The sequence below is a fragment of the Alosa pseudoharengus genome, unplaced genomic scaffold (assembly GCF_046254945.1).
Source record: "Alosa pseudoharengus isolate Yale_2024_CS ecotype anadromous, Long Island Sound unplaced genomic scaffold, YU_APseudo_1.1 YU_APseudo_1.1_scf_2, whole genome shotgun sequence".
NCBI lineage: Eukaryota > Metazoa > Chordata > Actinopteri > Clupeiformes > Clupeidae > Alosa > Alosa pseudoharengus.
The window spans coordinates 23973355-23991524 of NW_027468663.1; the positions used below are offsets into that span (position 1 = coordinate 23973355).

At 40.0% G+C, this 18170-nt stretch overlaps 1 long non-coding RNA gene across 1 annotated transcript; it reads left to right on the forward strand.

Annotated features, from left to right (window-relative positions):
- The first annotated feature begins 12520 nt into the window (after nt 1-12520).
- On the forward strand, nt 12521-17555 carry LOC143134119 (uncharacterized). The gene is made up of 2 exons (XR_012988596.1): nt 12521-16685; nt 17333-17555. It is a non-coding gene; the product is annotated as an uncharacterized LOC143134119 (long non-coding RNA).
- Nucleotides 17556-18170: the final 615 nt, after the last annotated feature.

Genomic DNA, 18170 nt, shown 5'->3' on the forward strand with positions numbered 1-18170 from the left:
AGACACACACCAATATGTGTCATACACAGATGCAGTCACACACACATACACAATCAACATGCATGTTTTTTTTCTCGGAGCAGTGAGATGCCACAGGAGTTTGCACCTCAGCCGAGTGTCGATGCAGAACTGACAGGGAAAGCAAACACAGCAATGTGACCTAAATGCTGCATCTGTGATCTCTGATACGTGACACACACACACACACACACACACACACTCACACTCACACACAATGACACACACACACACACACACACACACACACACACAGTGGCTCATGCTGATCTCCGGCAAAGGGCATTTTTAAGAATCACACACAGACACACACACAGCCGGCCTCATAGCTGCAGAGCCACCACAGCAGCATCATGTCCCCTCCGAGCAGGTGCAGCTGTTCACCTTTGAACTGATCTGAAGCCAGTTCTCTCACGGACACACTGCAGATCAAGCATCAACGTCAAACGTAAGACTGCAGTCTCATGAGTATCATCAGTAACACTGGTGTTAGCTATGTCTCCTGTTGTCTGTCAGGATGTCAGTTTTTATTTAGCTTTTATACGTAATGCTAAATCACTTAATCCTTTGCACTGTGCACTATATGCCAACTGGTTCAACTGTGTGTTGCACAGAGCATGCATGACTAGGCTGTCTAAAAATAGAAATGCTTGTTATAACTTCATTTGAGAAAAAAAAAAAGCAGAAATAAAAGTAAAATGTGAAAACATCTACAAATAAATCTCTCTTTCCAGACTGCTGTGCCTGTATTATCCAGCCTTCTTCAGAGCATGTGCAGCTAGCGGTGGACGTCTCAGAGAGGATTGCCCAGTGATTGTCCTTCCTCCTCGCCCACATTTTCATTACGCCACACACACTTCTCGCTGTCACTTCACATCAGCGCTGCCGCCTCTCACCCCCGAGCGCCTTCAGCACACACAGCCACGTCGCCGCCGGCCACGACCAGGAAAGGCTCTTTTAAGTGCCGCCTAATAGCTGGCAATAATCAGAGAATGGACGCACAGCTTCTGGGTGGCCGGCTGGCAGATCGAGAAATAAATAAATAAGATGAATAAATAAAAGACCTTGAGAACACTCACTGAATATAGCGCAATGTTATTGGGGGGTTGTCTGTGACTCTCTGTGTGTGTGTGTGTGTGTGTGTGTGTGTGTGTTTTAAATGTACAGTGAAATGAACATAGATTGCTGGGTGAAATATTTATAGTTGTGAAGAGAAATGGTCAGTTAAATATTCCTTCTCTTAGCACAGGAGGTTTTTAGACAAAGATGGAAAATCACTTGCTCTGGTAACACTCTGTTCTGGTAAGGGTACGCAGACTGTGGACTCAGTGAATGGATTGGAGTTGTTATGTCTGTTTGAAAGGTATATTGTTTGCACGTGTTGAATAAAGTTCCACAACAAATGTGGGCAAATTAGTAGTGTGGTGAGTGAGTAAGTGTTAGTGAGTGAGTGAGTGTGAGTGGTATAAGAGTTGCAGCAGGGAGAAAGCAAATTCATACTAATATGTTTGAGGCAGAGAACTAAAAATGTAATGTGAGATAACTATATTTGGATGGAGGTGTGAGGGTGTGTGTGAGCCTCTCTCTCTCTCTCTCTCTCTCTCTCTCTCTTTCTCTCTCTCCATGTATTTATGTGCACGAGTGCACACAGAGAGAAACATAGTGAGAAGGTGTCTGTATTTTGTAAAAAATAGTACAACTTCCAGGACGAAAACAGCAGAATGTATCATTATGGAAGCAGGAGGCTTTTAGCTATTTATTTTTGGTAATACTTCACAATAAGGGTACACAATTTAGCATGAGTTTAGTATTAGTTAAGCATTAACAAACACTGAATTCATCATAATTGGGGGCCTAGCAGCGAAGCTGCGAAGGAACCCATTGAGTTACTAGCTTTTCCTATTATTATTCTGCCATTGAAGTCATGCACAGCAATTTTTATGCATATACATTGAACGCTCTAGCGCCACCACCAGTTCAATGTTGGACATGCATTCATGAGCTTGATCCTTGACTCTTTTGTCTGATTTTCACAATTTAGGTAGCATCTGAATCCCTGGACCATCCCAAGTTCATCAACCCCTATCGCATCACTTTCTGCCATATTGGACCACCACCATATTCGATTTGATCCAAACTCTACTAAAAGTTTCAGCAGTCACAAATATAATCTCATTTTCACGAAACTTGGAGGAAATGATCTTCAGAGCGAGCCACATAAACGATACTTCAGATTTTTCAATTTCAAGTTTATTTGTCCGTGACAGCCATTCAAATATGGCGACAAAGCCGCAAAACAGGATGTGAGCTCGTATCACAGCAAGACTTTGATGTATGAAGTCAAAACTTTGTAAGGGAACTCGTTACCTGATTGTGATGACGCACTAGGAAATTGGCATCATTTGGACTCTATAGGGGGCGCTGCAATACAGGAAAGGAGCTTGTATCTCAGCAACGCTTTGATATACAAAGTCCAAACTTGGTATAAGGACTTGGTACCTGATTGTGAGGACGCACTAGGAAATTGGCATTATTTGGCCTCTATAGGGGATGCTGCAATACAGGAAGTGAGGTTGTATTTCAGCAACACTTTGATGTACAGAATCCATTCTTGATATAAGGACTCGGTACTTGATTGTGAGAACATGCATGGAAATTGCCGTAATTTGGCCTCTAGGGGCGCTGTAATAAAGTAAATGAGTTTATATCTCAGCCATTCTTTATCCAATTGCCATCAAAGTTGCTGGGCCTGCTTGCTCATGCCATCCTGTACTGCTAGGCTCCCACATTGCTGCTTGCAGCTTTATTATGACCGCTGCGCAGCGCGCATACGCAGGCACACACACAAGCACGCACACACACACACACACACACACACACACACACACACACACCCACACACATAACATAAACATGTACATGCACACATGCACACAATTCAAGAATTTCTCTGAATTATGAACAGGCAAGATGGAGGTGGGGTTGTATAAAATGAATTTTACATGTGAAATCTATGAACTAATCATGTTTTGGTACTTGTTGTCTAGCAGATATCAGTGAGAATTGAGTTTGGATAATGCAATTTAGTGAGACAGTTAGAATCATATAGGCCTTTCAGCGTGATTTATTTTTGTGGAAAAATGTGCTGGACTGGGCGGCGGTCATATTTTGTACCGCTCTGCGGTACATCTAGTTTAAGTATGTTTTGTGTTCACATTAGGTAATGACAAACTTCAATTTAACAAATCCTTACTAGTGAAGTTACTGTATGTTAAGTAAGAATTAACAAATGAGTATCGGGACGTGACTTTACTTGAGGGTACACAAAAATGTTAAGTAATGATGAACTCCAATTGAACAAATGCTTATTACTAGTTAAGTTATGTTAAGTAAGCATGAGCAAATGAATATCAGTATGTGACTACTTTGGGGTATGCAAAGAGCCGACCCAGATTCCCTAAGGTGCCTGAGGAGATGTAATCATTGGTACTGTCTACCAGCTGGCAAACAGTAGGCCTATATGAAGTCTGAATAACATTCAATTGCCAATGAAATAAGTGTGGTATTCGCCTAAAATAGCATTGGCATAATCTGTAGTTCATCATGAATTCATCATGTTTTCCGTATGTAAACATTAGAAATTAAGAGTTAGCTTACAGCTTGTTCCTTATGAATGAATGATTTAAAAGGAATTCATTATTTAAAACAAAGGAAACACACTGATAACACATTCTAAATAAGACTCTATTAATGAGGAAAAGGATATTTGTTAATCCTTAAGTAATGTTGAAAGCATAATGATGTATTACGTGTTTGTTAATGCTTAACTAATACTTAATTAATGCTAAATTGTGTACCTTACCGAAAGTGTTACCTTTATTATTTAACATGATGATTTGACTAAAATCCACAATAGTGATCGTGGACTAACCAGTGTGCCATGCACTTCCATCATTTCCATCTGTGGAAAAGCTTTTCTGCTCTGCCATTCAGTGCAGGGCAGTACAGGGCATGTCTTTTAAACAGAAAACACCTTCAGGGAGGACTTGGAACTCCCTCTCAGACATGTATGTGTGCAATCACAGCTTTTTCCTACTCCTTCTCTCTCTCTTTCTTTCTCTCTCTCTTTCACACACACACACACACACACACAGTCACACGTGTCTACTGATCTATGCACGGCTCTGTCTGTTTGGGTCTCTGAGTGTGTGCGCTTGTGCGCACACTTATGTGTGTGTGTGTGTGTGTGTGTTTGAATGTGTGTTTGAATGTGCCTTTGTAGGTTAGGTTTAGGTTAGGGTTGCTTGCTTGTGTTCAGGCACAGTTCATAAAATAGAAGTGGAAAAAATAGCCCTATCTAGCAAATTTGCTTCCGTTGAAGTGGGTGTTGCATTATTTTACAGGGGATTCAGCACAGCACCAAATTAGCTGCAGCCGTGCTTCAAATGGAGACAAGTCGTTCATCTTTGTACGAGAAAAGTATGAGAACACGCTATGATTACTTTCGTTTCAGGGTTTAGGACAGTTGACTGACATTTCTGATGCTGGAAAGAAAAAGGCATCATATTAGAATGCTTTGAGATGAAACAGAGAAAAGAAAATGGAACAGAAAGCCAAGATTAAGCGTAAACACCAACCATCAATTTCTGAATACCCCAAAAAAGCTCACTTCAAAAAATCTAAATAAATAATATCTCCAACTGTTATGGAAAATAAATATTCTCAACTGAAGGCATATACTAATATAAGCAACAAAATGTATATAAACTTGGCCTAAGTAATTGGTAAGTAAATGGTTATGCTAACATAAAAATGATTCAATGGAAAAACATACTGTATGATAGATATGTTGTATTGGAAAAATACTTTACATGACTTAAAAATAAAGTGAGACCATCAGATGACTTAAAGTGTAATTCCAGCGAAAATTGACCCAAGGATGTTTTTCTGCATTACAGTAAAACACATCAAATAGGCCGTGGAGACAGTATTTTTCGTTAATCAACCACTACAGAGCTTGCTCCGGTATACGCTATAGCCCCAAATTGCAAACAGTGGATTAGCTAAGGGCCATGAGCCAAACGCTTCCCAAATAGCCTTATTTTTGATCAGTAATATTGTTCAAAACAACATCAAACCTCGTCAGTAGCTTGCTCAAGGTCCCTACCCTACACATAAAACGAAGCACCAACAACGTAGTTAACGAACCCTGATTTTATTACAGAAGACTGAGATCTCACAGGGAGCATGACATTTATTGCCGGAAGGCAATGCCTTATATGGACTTTCCTTTGAGAGGAGCTGGTAGGGGGACAGTTGGTAAGTGTTCTTTTAGTCTTCTTTTAGACTTCAGCTTATTTTGAAGGGTGTTTTAATGCAGAAAAACACCCTTGGGTCAATTTTTGCTGGAATTACACTTTAAAGGGATATTCCACCATTTGGGGAATTACACTAATTTTCCACCTCCCCTTGAGTTAAACAATTGATTTTTACCTTTCTCCAGTTCATCCAGCCGTTCTCTGAGTCTGGCGATACCAATTTTAGCTCCAGCCTAGCATAGATCATTGAATCGGATTAGACCATTAGCATCTCGCCTGATAGCATCACGTTTAAAAGTGACTAAGATTTCCGGTAATTTTCCTATTTAAAACTTGTCTCCTCTCAAGTTAGAAGGTGTAATAAGACCAACGGAAAATGAAACATGGCGATTTTCTAGGCTGATTTGACATGGAACTATACTCTCATCAGCGTAATAATCGAAGAATACCATGGGCGCAGCAGCACAATGATATCATGCAGCACTTGAAAATAGTCCCCGTATAGGGTTGAGCTGCAGCAGACGAATTGATTAGTGACTATTACGCCTGAATGAGAGAATAGTTCCATGTCAAATCAGCCTAGAAAATTGCCACGTTTCATTTTCCGTTGGTAATTCCCCAAATGGTGGAATATCCCTTTAAAAGAAAATGACAGAAATACACACAGTGAAACTAAACTGTGGGGTAATTTGGGCTTGGTTACTGGTAAGTGGTGGTCTCCATCTTTGTTTCAGTCTATGCTATGCTATTTATGCTATGTTAAATGTTTGTGTGTGTGTGTGTGTGTGCATGTGTGTGTGTATGTGTGTGTGTGCACGTGTGTGTGTGTTCCTTACCATTGGAAGGTTTGAATAAAGTAGTATTACTCTTGCATTTTGCATGAGTCAGAGACTTGCTGCCTTCGCCTGTCTACTCTGCTTTCATCAGTGCTGTTAACTGGAACAGAGCTGGACTGCACAGTTGCTGCCGTTCACAAACATAAACAGTGACAAAAATGCAGCGCTGTGTGTGTGTGTGTATGTGTGTATGTGTGTTAAGAAGAACAGGAAAGAGTCATTAAGAGAGACTCACATACAAGACACACATACACAAATAGATATGAACCTGTACGGTAGAGTATGAATACACAGATAGACAGAGAGAGAGATAGGGAGGGAGAGAGAGAGAGAGATAGTATCCCTGAGTCAATTTTTTACTCTCAATTTTCAGAAGAAAAACAGTTTCTCTTGTGATACAAGGGACAACATTTTTTTTGTTTCTGAGAGTCCATTATTTGTGAGTAGGATGTGTACCATGTAGTGTGTATGTATGTATTTGCATTTCATCTCTTCTTGTGTGTGTATACTTGCCCTCAAATCTGATGCAACCCCACCAACTGACAGGAAACCAGGTTTGCTTCTGTTCCTTCCCCTGCGAGAGCCCCAACAGGTTTCACTTTCTTCCTCCCACCCTACATCTCTTTTCTCTTCCTCTGTTAGCGCTTTCCCTGCATCTGATATGTGTTCAGCTCTTCCAGACGAATTGCCGTGCACACATAAGGTCTGTATAGCTCTGCTCGTACGTGCTTCACTGCAGCTGTGGTCTTGACCTTTTCTGTTAAAGATGATTTGGTAAAATATTAATGTCTAAAATCTTACATTAACAATATAAAAGCTAACTTTCACTGACAACAAGCTAATAATTCAACGGTTAGTTTTCATAGCTAAAACGGTATGGTTTACTTCATCATAATGATATTCATTAAATAATATTATCATGGTTCCAGTCAATCATCCATGTATGTGTATGGGACTTTGAGATTACATGACTGTTCAGATAGGCCTACCATTAGGAAAGTGCTAGCTGCAACCAGCAAGCTGGGCCAACTCTTGCAAGACCCTGTGAGAGCGAGTCATGTAGTGTGAGTTCAATCTCAAATAGTCACAAATATTTACATTTAGGCCTACTTGTATTCATTCAGCAGACACTTTTGTCTTAAGCGACCTACAAAATGAGGAATAACATTCAAGCTACAACAAAAGGAGACCTTAAGTAACAATACATACTACTACAATAAATACTACTACCAGAGGATGAGGGTGCAGAAGTTTAAGTACAAGTCAAAGTGTAGTTGAAGGAGATAGGGGTAGAAGAAGGAGGTGGGAAGAAGTAGATGGAGGGAAGAAAAGGAAGTGGTAAGGGAATGTTGGGTAACACTTTATAATAACTACACACAATTCATCATTTATTAAAGGAGAATTCCGGTGTGATATTGACCTAAAGTGTATTGAAACATGATACCGAGTGTGAACGTATGTCTCATAGCCCATCTCGGCTTGTCCCCTGCACTCCTAAATCTGGCGCTAGTTAGCCGATGCTACCAACAGCTTTTTCCATTGTGGTGCTTTGCTGCTACTGGAAGAAACTGGAATCCATGCATTTCCACTGAATTATTTTTGGAATCTGATCCCTTATCATACCTGTTCATTCTTACTCGTCGCTCGACTTATCGTGACTAAATTCAAGATGGCTGCAAACGCTAAACTTCGTGAAGATACTGTCTGTATAAATCGTCTTGTAAGTAAACTACCAGTGCTTTTTCAAAGTTCTCAATGTCTCGTTTTAAATGTCAGGGCCCTCGGAAGTCTACCAATGAAGTGTGGAGATACATTGAGCCTCGTAAATGGTGTAAAACAGTGATTTATTTGCATGGCTAGCCCGATGCCGAAGCACCACAATTGAAAAAAGCTGTTGGTAGCATCGGCTAACTAGCGCCAGATTTTGGAGTGCAGGGGACAAGCCGAGATGGGCTATGAGACATACGTTCACACTCGGTATCATGTTTCAATACACTTTAGGTCAATATCACACCGGAATTCTCCTTTAAGCCTTTGTTACTTATTAGTTAATGGTTTGTTCATCGTTAGTAATTTCTAATTTATCATCAGTAAAGCATTTGTTCACACAGTTATAAATAGTTTGTTCATAATAAATAAGCCTATATCTAAAATATGTTTATACATTATTGTTAATACTTAATAAATGATGCAATAATATGTTTTTGATTAAGTAATATTTCCACAGTTGTTACATACACATGCACTAATGGTTAGTTAAGGTGAGGATACATATTTTATAAACCACTTCCTAATACTATAATATACTATAATTCATAATTAACTCAGGAGTTACAAGTGGTTAGTTAATGATATTTTGTGAGCTCATCTAAAGTGAGGACGTTTTATGCCTTGCAACACATTTACAAATTAGTTATAAAGTTTACATTTGCATTTATTCATTTAGCAGACACTTTCACCCAAAGCGACTTACACATGTAAATAAAATTAAAGGGCAAGGTGGACGCCAGGGTTTGAACCCGTAACTTTATGGATTACTGCATGTTAACTCAGCTCCCTATCCACTACACTACCTCTGCCCAGTGGTATTACAACAGTCAATTCAAAAATATAATATAGATATGCGTGTTTACTATGAGCAAACCATTTTTAACTGTGTGTAAACATGATTTACAAATGAGAATTAATGTAGGAATAATGCTTTGCAAATGAAGAATACAGCATTTAATAATATTTTACAGATGTTTAATAACAGTGTGTAGTAGAAGAAAACAGAAACTCTTGCATGGTTGTAGGTGTTTCTATCTGGGCCAAGGTAGTGCAGTGGATAAGGAGCTGGACTAGCATGCAGTAGCCTGAAAAGTTGGGGGTTCGATTCCTGGCTTTCACTGTTATGTCAATGGCCTTCAATTGAATTGACATGTGTACGTCGCTTGTCTGCTAAATGAATAAATGTGAAAGTAATCTTTACAACTCATTTGAAAATGTGTTGCAAGCCATAGAAAGTCCTCACTTTAGATAAGCTCACAAAATATCATTAACCACTTGTAACTCCTGAGTTAATCATGAATTATAGTATTAGGAAGTGGTTAATATGTATCCTCACCCTAACTAATCATTAGTGCATGTGTATGTAACAACTGTTAAAAAATGGAAATATTACTTCATCAACAAAATATTATTGCAACATTTATTAAGTATTAACAATAATTCATAAACATATTTTAGATATAGGCTTATTTACTATGAATAAACCATTTATAACTGTGTGTACAAATACTTTATTTATAAGAATTAACATTGGAACAATGCTTTACAAATGATGAACAAAGCATTTTGTAATAGTTTGCAACTGGTTTATAATAGGAAAAATGATTTCATTTTAAGTGGTTGTTTTATTACTTATTAAGTATAAATCATGTACTTACAAACATATTTTTTGAATAGGCTTATTTACTATGAACAAACCATTTATAATTGTGTGAACAAATGCTTTACTGATGATAAATCATGTATGAACAAGAAATTACTAATGATGAAGAAACCATTAACTAATAAGTAACAAAGGCTTATTAAATGATGAATTGCGTATAGTTATTATAAAGTGTTACTGAATGTTGCATATAGACTACTTGCAAGAAGATTAACTGACAAGTTGGTTTTCCAAACTTGAAAATGTGGCTAGAACAATGGATATAGCCTACATAAAGCAATAAACAAGGGTAAAGCAAAGATGTTATCCTCTTCATTGTTGTGGCCGTTTATGATCCAATCAGCAATGTAACCAGACAAACCGTAATCCCTAAATGTGGGCACCGACAAAAACCCTTCAGCCAATCATTTTCGTTGCTATGGTCATTAATGATCCAATCAGCAACATGTCAGACATCCCAAGTCTCCCGGAAGTTCCGGGAGTCTCCCGCATATTGATAGCGGCTCCATGATGCCCGCAAATTAGATCAAATCTCCCGGAATCTATAGTGAGCGATCAAGAGCGCGCATGCGAGACCGCGTGTGCATCCGAGTGTAACGCTCACACGACAGCAGGCTTGGAATTTCACCATTCTGGGGGCAAGGCCACTTGGCCTTCAGTTGGGCATATTTGGTGGGGGGCACAAAGGCCACATGTCAGGGCACCAAGGCCAAAGTTAACTATACAGTAGTAGGCTATAAAAATGATCAAAGTTGTATTTGGCCTATTCACTGCAGTAGACCTGCATCACTGTATGAAACATTACAAAAACATGAAACATGACATATTACATAGAACTGTAAATCATCTGATCATCTAATATTTACAGATATCTAGGCTATATATAACATTTATTTTATATTTGGCCTGTTATGAAATCATGTATTGAACAATTTAAGCACAGCTCAGCTTTAAGAGACTCAAATAGCCTAGATGCATGCATTTTGTGATCAAATGCTTTCACAAACTCTTAGTCAGCTGTCCTATGATTTACCAATATCTAGGCGATATTTGTAACGTTTATTTTGTATTTGGCCCGTTATGATATCATGTGGAACAATTTAAACACATTGTAAAACGCAAAGCCCAAATTTGGAGACATCCATGCATGTCGAAATTTACTGCAAATTCAAAACTAGATTACTCTGGAACGGCTAACTGTACAGGGGACTGCTTTACACTTTTGTGTTCCGTAAGGTCTGCTGTTTATTCTGATATATGGTTTGCCATGTGTTAAAAGAAGGGTTCGTGAAGTATTCCACCGAGATGAATGGGTAGGGAGATCATGGGACGCAAAACCTTCAGTAGAATGTATGATTAAATTGAATTATATTTAGGCCTACTTTTCTCGCGAACCATTCAACACAGCAATTATCGGCTAACATCGTTTAAAAGCTGAGAAAAAGCTCTTTCATGTGATACTTGTGATGTCTGTGTGATGTATAGGCTACTTCGCGAATAGTTCAACTGAGAACAATGGGTGAATTGGACACACTTTCTTGCGCTGTCACTTTCTCCACTGCGTAAAAGACTAAATTAATTTGCGCTGTGAATGCTAAGATTATTTTGACAGGCCACAGGCTAACTAAAAATCGCTATTAGTAGGACGCAAAGCAGAATATTGAAAGAATGGGGCACCAAGGCCACCGTGGCCTGTAAACCTCTGATTTTCAAAGGGGCTTCACGGCCAATGCAAGGGGCTACGACGGCCATGGCCGCCGTGGCCGCCGTGAAATTCCTACCCTGCACGACAGGAGAGAGAGAGGGGTGGTGCGTGTGTGCCTGAGCGCAGTCAAGACAGAGAGCATCCTGATTGGCCTGTTTCGCTAAATCAACCAATCAGTTTTCAGTGTAGGCGGGCTTTTACCTCTTTTCTCCCGAACTTAATTAATCAGTTCAGGGTATAGGAACAGGAGCGTCATAGCAGAGTCAGTGCCTCAAAAAAAGGAAAATGTAAGACCCATTTCAAAGTGTAGGCTACCCTTCTATCATAAGAGTAAAAAATAATGATAGGCCTAGTCTTGCACGCTGCACTGACTTTAGCATTGTCCAGGTTAAATGATTGCAAAAGACATGTTGAGGTGAGCTTAACAAGTGTCAATTCATGTGCATTATTATTCAGGCCTACTAGATGGCTAGTTGCCAAGGCTACAAGACCAAACTACATATCTCCACCAATCTACATATTTTCACAATTTCTATCTATAGGTCTTCCTTATTTGGTGATTACATATTAAATTATATATGAATCTTAAAGAAGCCCTATGCAACAATTTTAGCAAAGATGACCTTAATTATGCAGGTTGAGAGTCGTTCTGATGGTTCTACAACACTTTTTGGGTCGTTTGGTGGGTGCTTCGTTTCTCCCTAGTGCTTCTCCGCAGAAAAAACGAATATGCAACTTTCTGATCCGGATGTGACTCAGCGGAAGCATCCAATCGTGTCTCGAAAATGTAGTCAGATTGTAGTTTCTAAGAAGACTGCAAAACGGACTCCGACTTGGCTTTGTTGCTGTTGAAATTGTAAGTAGCCTACCCTTGGGTGAACTTCGTTTTTGTAATGTGGTTTGATAATCTCTTGAACAATGTGTTTGCTCAACCGTTTTATTGTGAGCCCTGTATGTGTTTACCTTGGTTTCTTGATGGCTAGCTCGCTAGCTAGTGGGGGTTTAGCGTAGCAGTCACTTGCTACCGAAGCTGCAGGGGGAGCTATGTCGTGAAAAATGCGAGCCCAAATCAGGCGAAAACCCAGGAACAGCGAAGGAATAACCAAACCTGCATAGGGCTTCTTTAAGTAGGCTAACGGTTAGAAGGGTTTTTTTGGGGGGGCGGCGGGGGGGGTTTGCAGGTTGGGATGTCTGACATGTACTCTTCAGTCATTCCTCTTCATTGCTGTGGCCATTTATGATTCTATCAGCAACATACCCAAACAACAATTCAGACTACAACATGACCCCAAGTAGTCTGTGAGCGCCTCAGCCATAGCCATCGGCTTGCTTTTTCAGCAGCATCTGATAACTGTTTTACAGCTACTTTCAGTGACCATCCTCGAAAACCAAAGTCTAGCCGAAAGGTTGTAGCTGACTTTGCTACAAAGCTTCTAGCACCTATCTCCACTGGTCTTGTGTGCAGGGCTTTGAACCGATTTTTTTTTCCAATCAGTTCGTTCCGAACAGAAACGGAATTATAACGTTTCCGGTTATGAGTTCCACCAATAAATTGACGTTCCCGAACCGGTTAGAACAAAAAAATACTGTTCCCGGAACGGTTAATTTCGTTCCTGTCAGCTGTTTAATGCTATAGAATTATGTCACATCTTTCTCATCCAGCTTAAACCAAATGTAATAATATTACAACCATTATTAAATAATAATAATTATATTATTAATAATAATTATTATTAACTACAATTATTTCAAATGTGTAGTTTATTGTTAAAAGAGAAAAATTCCACACAAACGTAACCACATTATTAAGACACGTGGTTATGCCACTCGGGCAACAACAAATTCCAACTGTCGGGGGGAAAGGCCATTTAGCCAAATGTTCACTAGTCCATCATTAACGTAACCTGGCCCTAGCCAGATGAATGTCGTTCCGCTTAGCTCCGCCTAGCTTCACTCACATCCATCTAGAACCTCTTCCATTGAGAGTGATTTCTCCAACCAACTTTATGGTTTAGCCAATCAGGACGCAGGGCGGGAGTTTCATAGATGTGACATAGCGTAGAAGCGATTGTGAGACTGTTATCAGCGTCACGGGTTGGCTTCGATGTGAGTGGTTGAAGTAGCACGTCAATAGATGACGGACAAGTGGCTTATTCAATCATATGCAAGCATTTTTTTATTAGGTCCAGCCTTCTGAAGCAACACTTCAATGGATCGGTTCCAGATGGATGAGTGGAGCTAGGCGGAGCGAAATTCATCTGGCTAGGGCCAGGTTATCATTAACGTGGAGTCGACAAATATAGCTATTGATATTGTGTTTGGAATGAGCGTTTTAATTAACGATGGATCGTAATTTACCTCTTATTTAAGATGTAGAGTGGAGACTTTGTAATCCACCGATCTCTCTCCATTCAGTCAGCGAATGTCTGATGTGATGTCACACAGGAAGTTCACCTCAGCCGTCATGGTAACGTGCACAGGAAAATAATTACTTTTTTTTAGTTAATTAGGCAACGAAAACTTTGAGGAACGAAATAAAACCGGTATTAACCGGTTACCATTATTTTTAAATAAGTGTTCCTGTTCCAGAACATAAAAAATAATAACATTTCCGGTTTTGTTTCTGATTCCTGTAAAATACAAAAAGTTCCCGGTTTTCGTTTTCTATCCTTGAACCGGTTCAAAGCCCTGCTTGTGTGTGCTTGCCAGCCACATTCTTTTACCTCTACTACCAGTTCAGCCTACTTTGATTTGATCATGCACATTGTAGTATGTCTTGAAATTCTGGCGCCAGTGTTTTTGACTTGTTCATAATGAACTTTTTAGGTAACAATGCATTGCAATAATCAAGTCTGCCAGACACAAAACATGCATTGGTTTTTCTCTCTTAGACAATGAGATCACATTCCATTCTAAATCCCCCTCTAGAGCTGCAATAGGAAAGACATCAAAATTATGTTTTGACTTAAAAAGAATCAATGCTACTTTGTAGCTAAACTAGCTTCTAGATAAACTAGCTTCTAGCTAACTAGCTAGATTATTTTTCAACAACAAAACATATTACTCAATGTGTACGTTTGCATTGACTTGTGTGGGTCCCACTCATGTTTTCTTTCTCATGTGTTGGCCATGTTTCAGAGTAGTGAATAAAGTGGTGAATAAACTGTGAAGAATAAATACATACGCATAGAGAGAGAGAGAGAGAGAGAGAGAGCTTAATTTACATTTAATGAGGCTGCCCTTTCTGAGTGGACTTAAGAGTCCATCATGAAGAGTGACAGGCTAAGGAGTGATGAATTATTGCTTATTAAAGGCCAGATTAACTTTCCCCTGTCTGCTGGCATGGACTTCCTAAAGGTGCAGGTTGAATGCTGCAATCTAGATAGGACTGATACATACCAGTGGTCATAGACTGAAAGAGAGAGAGAGAGAAAGGTAGACAGCATACAGTACAGAAGAACATGACACAAAAAGAGAGCAAAAACTCTTCAAAGATCACAAGTTATGCTGATTTAGATGCATCAGCAAGAAGACCTACAAGTTGCACGCTGAGGAAGTCCGGGTTAAAAGTGAACCACAGAAAAAGAGTGAGCAATACATTACATGAGTAAAATACAAAGACCTTGTCATGTGAATATTGTACCAATCAATGTGTTTTATAGTAAAATCTTCAATATGATCTGTTGTCTTAATGTCTAACCTTTATTATTATTATTTTATTTGGTTACATTATTTGCTCAGTCACAATCAAACCTATATTCACATGACCCATTTGTATTTACTCACTCTCCTTATCAGATCCCGCATGGTGATCCAGGGATCGAAGTCTATTTTCCCACAGCAAGACCGACCGTCCACCCAACTTTCAGTCGCTTCCTCTTCCCTCCCTCCTGGTTCATTGTCTCTATGAGCCCCAGAGATGGCTGGTTCAGAGGGAATGAATATTGGATGTTCAGCGTTAATTGTCCAGATCTTGTAGTGGTGCTTGTTAAGAGTGTCCGGGCATGGCTTGTGGGGTTTTGGGTACTCAGGAGTGGCAGATTGAATGAGAGTTTAGGGGTTTGGGCGTTTAAAAATGGCTGCAGTATTTCACCTAAAGGGGCCCACAAGGTGTTTCCTTCCCCCCGACATTGTAAAAGCTTTTAAAGTGGTGTGCCTCCTGTTTCCTGCCTGATCAATATTGCAGACGCGAAAAGCACATTAATGCCTCTGAATGCCCTTATTGATGGGCTCAGCGTTGTGTGATCCCCAAGGCAGGCAGAGGCTATGGGGGTCTCTGAACACACTTTAGCGTCCAGTGAGAGGCCGAGGGGAAAACAAGGAGGAGAGGAAGAGGAAGATGGAGTGAGTGCATGTGCGCTGCTTGTGGAAGTCTGTGTGTGTGTCTGTGTGTAAGACACACATTGTTTGTGTTTGCACTGCATGTGCATATCTGTGGGTTTGTGTGAGTGTCTGTGTGTGTGTGTGTGTGTGTGTGTGTGTGTGTGTGTGTCTGTGTGTGTATGTGTGTGTGTGTGTGGAAGACACACATTGTTTGTGTGTGTACTACGTGTGTATATCTGTGGGTTTGTGTGTGTGTGTGTGTGTGTGTGTGTGTGTGTGTGTGTGTGTGTGTGTGTATGTGGGTGTGTGTGTGTGTCGCTGAGGCAGCACACATGAAAGACCAAGAACACACATACTTAAGCCCCAGTTTTGAGATGAAATAGGACCAAATGGCTTCAATTCATAGTAAAGAAAATACACTATGCCTCCTGGCCAAAACAGTCCTCATGCTGTTCAGTGACAAAGTAATTTGCCTCACAAACAATGAGATCAAATGAGAAAAAAAATAAGGAAGGCATCATTTTTGCAGAGGCCAAACCGTCCTTAACACTGTGAGCTTTCATGTGGTCTTAGATCGTAACTACATTAGGATGCTCTCCTGGTATGCAGTGCGGTCCCTACAGCATTGGTCTTAAAGTTTCTGAAGCCCTATCCAGTTCCATAGTAACCATCTGCATCTACAGTCCAGTTTTTTCATTAATCCAGCTATCCATTTTTAACAGCACAATTTCGTTGCAATACATTAATAGTATAATGATATGACCCCTAATTCGAATGGTGTACTGTATGTATGTGTGTATGAGAGGTGCATGTCTCCTCTGAAAGTACTACTCTTATTTTGGACATTAATCTGAGTAACTTCAACTTTAAAACTGTAGGTGTAAACAGGACTGTTTGTGCAGTCAGAACATTATGTAAATTCTTCTTATGGTCATCTTGCTAGGAGAAGTCGCTTACCGTATACTACGCAAACTACAGCCAATGGAGAGTTTGGTAATCAACTGGTACGGACTTCCTTCTCACAAGGTGGTGATGACTGGAATAATAGTAAGGTAATGCACTGACTGCACAAAGTCCTATTTGTACACTTACAAGGTTTAAATGACTTGGCTTTGCCTGTAGGGAGCCTCTCCACAGTGACACAGAAGTGTAATCATATCTTGAACCTTGTCAGTGTCTTAAAGAAGTGATTTACTCTGATGGAGTTTGTCCCCAAGGCTATTTTTATATGCTGTTGTTGTGCATATTCAGGTCATTTTGGTCCCCAATGAGTTTACACTCTGTATCATCCAAAATTAGACCCTAGGTTGTTCTTAGACTGGAGTTGTACTTTAAATGTATTCTGAGGAATCAGTGTTTCTGTAAAAAAAAAAAAAAAAAAGCCAACCCTATTCTACATCATGTAAACATTATTTCCATGCAGGCACCCACACACGCGCACACAATAACTCACTGCCAGGACAAACACCTGAGAAATCTTAATCTAAATCAGCATTATTTTATCCGATCAAGTTACTTCATGGAGTGACCTCATCTATTCTCTTGCCCTTCCTTACCACAATGTCCTCCACTCCATCTCTCTCTCTCTCTCTCTCTCTCTCTCTCTCTCTCTCTCTGTGTATCTGTGAGCACCTGTACGTGAGGGAAAGAAAGAGAGATGCACATATGTTCCCCCCTAAACAATTTTCTCTTTTCTCAGTTTGTCTCTCTCTTGATGGATGGTTCTCTATGCTGAGGCATAGCTTGAGAGATGGAGGAATTCCCTCTGAAACTGCATATGGTCTACACCAGATGATGGCTCCGCATGGCAAACCAATAGGCAACAGTATCAATAACACATGGGATATGTTATTAATTACTTATGTTTATGAAAGTAGAAATGACTGATGCTTTACTGCCTGGTCTTTTATGAGGAATGACAACACCAGTGTGTCTGTGGGTATTGATTCCACCGTATATTGAGAACTGACCATTTATTTAAAACAGTATGATCTGTAGGGACTTTTTAACCTTTCGTAACACACACACACACACACACACACACACACACACACACACACACACACACACACACACATGAGAGAGAGAGAGAGAAAGAGATACACACACATTAACCAATAATCACTTCTTAAACATGTCTCCCCAAATCCTCCTCCCTTTGCTACTGAAGTGCAGTGAAATAATGACCTTATTGTTTTTGAAATTTCCCAGAGACTGTCTGTGACTGTGGACAGACTCAAAAGCAAAATTGCTCTCTCATTTACTACAAAGCAACATGGCAAGGAGGTAAGATGTCGATAAGGCCCAACACAAAGCTTCATTTAGGGCTCTGTCAGCGAGCAGAGACAGCCCTGCCTGCACCGGCCTTGCCGACATGCTCAGTATGCCAACGCCAGCAAAGGCGCTTTTGATTGGCTTATGATTAAATTCTGTTAACAACGACGGGTGCCACAGGTCTTTGTTCGCCCACGAGATCACACAAGGAAAAGACCACGAGAGCAGTGGTTTTAGTCGACAGAGACAGGTTTTAACAGATG